This window comes from Cyphomyrmex costatus, unplaced genomic scaffold, assembly GCF_001594065.2.
Source record: "Cyphomyrmex costatus isolate MS0001 unplaced genomic scaffold, Ccosl1.0 scaffold23, whole genome shotgun sequence".
NCBI lineage: Eukaryota > Metazoa > Arthropoda > Insecta > Hymenoptera > Formicidae > Cyphomyrmex > Cyphomyrmex costatus.
The window spans coordinates 834,791-837,923 of NW_017276368.1; the positions used below are offsets into that span (position 1 = coordinate 834,791).

At 36.4% G+C, this 3,133-nt stretch overlaps 1 long non-coding RNA gene across 1 annotated transcript; it reads left to right on the forward strand.

Annotated features, from left to right (window-relative positions):
• Nucleotides 1-1,533: 1,533 nt before the first annotated feature.
• On the forward strand, nucleotides 1,534-2,661 carry LOC108774060 (uncharacterized). The gene is made up of 2 exons (XR_001940709.1): nucleotides 1,534-2,102; nucleotides 2,206-2,661. It is a non-coding gene; the product is annotated as an uncharacterized LOC108774060 (long non-coding RNA).
• The last annotated feature ends 472 nt before the right edge of the window (nucleotides 2,662-3,133 follow it).

A 3,133-nucleotide genomic window follows, 5' to 3' on the forward strand; every position in this document is an offset into this window, starting at 1 on the left:
GTAATCGATAGTGAACTTCGCGGACCATTAGGCGTTTCCTCCATGTTACATTGGTGATGATGAAAACGCATGAGCAAGCGATCGAGCTCATATATTTCTGCTCCTTTTCTAAAATGCGATTAAACTGCAACGTGTGTCTGCCGCGAGATGGTAATAGCATCAAGAAATCTGTTAATTATTTCGTCGGAAGCATAGGTGTGAATCTTTTCAGATAATGTTTAACTAACTTTCGCTGATAATTTGTTCTATTTCTCTTATTGTTAAATATAATACGGTCGCATAATTATTGTCGGTACATAAAAACAGAAAAAAAATTTAAATTTAATTAACTAAAATTTGATTTAGTTAAACGTATAGCGCTGATCAACTTCAACGGAACAATTTTACGTAGCCACAAAAATCGTTGCTAAAAAATTGCAAGAAATTTGTCTGCTCATTGCAGAATCGGTTCCGTCGGCAATCTAAACAATCGCGCGAAGACAGAATAGTTCCATAAGCAAATGCGAACTAACTTTAATTATCGCTCATTCAAGTATGATTGAGTGCACGTTTTCCCAAACGTTACTTCTCGTACTCATGTTGTATCTATCGTTAAAAGGAAGAACGACTCATCAGGGGCACTGTACTCAACTTGCATTATCCCGGCGGCTTCTTCATATTCTATTCGCCTCAAATATCGAGCCGACTGACGACCAGTCTCGCGACGTAGATAAACGGTTACACGTAAAGCTCGTGTTCGGCCGTCTTCCGGGTCTGCCGTGGAAGAAGTTCGTCGACGATTTAAGCGTAGGACGCCTTGAACTTTTGTTCGCGGCAGTCGATAATCGTTAAAGAAACCACACACAAATCCGCGTTGCGCATTAGCGCTTTTGAAACATCGCATAGCGTTTACCGAGTTGCGTCAGTGGTAAATTGCGGGTGTGGTGTCATCACTCGTTTGTACAATGATAATATTCTCGGAATTATAGCATAGAGCAATGTGTAATTTTGTCATAAATAAAAAGGCGGTACGTTCTGAACGTTCTGAAAAAAACAAAAAAAGAGATTCTCATGTCTACTAGCCTCTAGTAATTAAAAAAAATTTTTTTAAATAATGAACTATTATTTTTTACGAAAAGATATATTACACTAAATATTAAAAATGTATGCTCTGTATTATCACTAAATATATATGAAAAGATAGTTATTAAAAATAAATACTTATTTTAAAAAATTAGTCAAATATTAGCATAATAGAAATTAATAGCAATCGACATCTTCTTGATAATGACTTTTATATACTTTTTTTTTTGTTTATTTTGCACTTCAAAAACATAACACAAGAATCTTTTCTCTTGCAGAAATTTAATGCTAGAAGATGTAATGGTGATTAATTACTTATTAAGTACTAAACAACAGTGATTTTAACACATAAAGTAAATAATTAATCATTATCTTTTAGTGTATTGAATTGATCAGTATTATTTTAGATTTCTGTAAATAGTATTGAAGAATTATTATTACAACTAATTTCCAAATATTGTAGGCGGCCTATGAACGAGATACCGTTGGAAGTACTTTCTACGGATACGTCCGATGATTCTGCGAACTTTCACTATGGAGAAGATCCACCTGAGAAAATTGAAAGTCATATCGCGAATGATCACGATTTTCTCACGGCGACTCTCGAAGCCATATACTCGTCGTTTACGTTGTCCGATTTAGGATAAGAACAATCTATACGCAGTTATCAACTTCCGACTTTCCCTGTCATTTTAATCAAGCTTTATGGACGTAGTTCTTAAAAATGTAGAAACTAATTTAATAATTTATTTAATGCCGACTGTTGGTAGATAAAACAAACATGTTAACCGTGAAACAATATAATTTGCCATATCGTGATCAGCCACTAGACGTACTCTACTTTCAATCGCTACCGACTACACATCCGTGATAATTGCCACAGCAGGAAGGAAAATTACGCAAGCCTGAGCCCGACCACGTAGGCGACTTCTCCGATATACAAGAAGAATGTAAATCACTGCCACCGATTAAACGATTTATTCTACTCGGCTCTCCTAATTGGATCGATGCGTTATAACGTCAGCCAATTAAAAGCAAATGTTTGTATCATATGTAACGAACATCCGACTCATGCACGCGCTCCTATACGGGCCGCATGCATACTATGCAATCGTATTAGTATCGCAGCATCATGGATTGCAGGGAGGATTTTCTCTCACGCGGCTCCAAAGACGTCCCTCTGCTCGGCATCAGCTTGGTTCTGGAGTATCCACGATCGGCGCTACTATGCGCCTCTAAAGTGGACCGGTTTGTGCAGCAGTAGCGACGACGGCGGTATCAATTCACGAGAAAAAGTGCTGAGGGGGGAAAATTCACAGTGGCGATGACGCCGGCGCCGCCGTGAGGAAGGGCGAGGCCCATCTCGGAAAAGAGAGCTACGACTGCACGCGGCGTGGTTCTCTTTCGCCATCTCGTCTTATCTACCTGTCAAGGCCGAATTCCACGTCTCGTCGAAAATGCGACAAGCCGACGGCTGTGACATGTCGCGTAAGATAGAACGTGTACGTGTGACGCGTACAACGTGTATAGAAGAGGAGTGCGTGCTCGCGAAGAGGAGAGATAAGGTGTAACCAATGATGTCGATGGAGAAAAAAAAAATTAATGCCAAGGAGAAACATTCCATATAACAGCATATGAATGAGTATAGACACAAAGACGGATCTAAACGTATAGAGATGAATTTTGGAAAAAGTCGGATAAAGAATACAGAAAGAAGTTAATAGCAATTAGAGTTCAAAATTTAAGTTATGAAAATATTTACTTATTACTTTTATATATGTATGTATATTCCTGTTTCTTCGGAAACATTCTTATAACATTCATCTCAAAAATTAAATTTTAACTCTTACAGAAAAAAACAGAATGCCATATAAGATAAAACATACATATAAAGATAGCTTTAGTTCTATTTTATAGAATGAGAAGATTATTGATGTTCAAATGCTATTAAAAAATGATAGTAAAATGTATTAATATTTATAAAAAATATTACAATATTTTTATATTTAATAAATGTTTATAAAATATAAAATTTTTTTTCATGATTTTTAATGAACGTGAGAAAAAATAA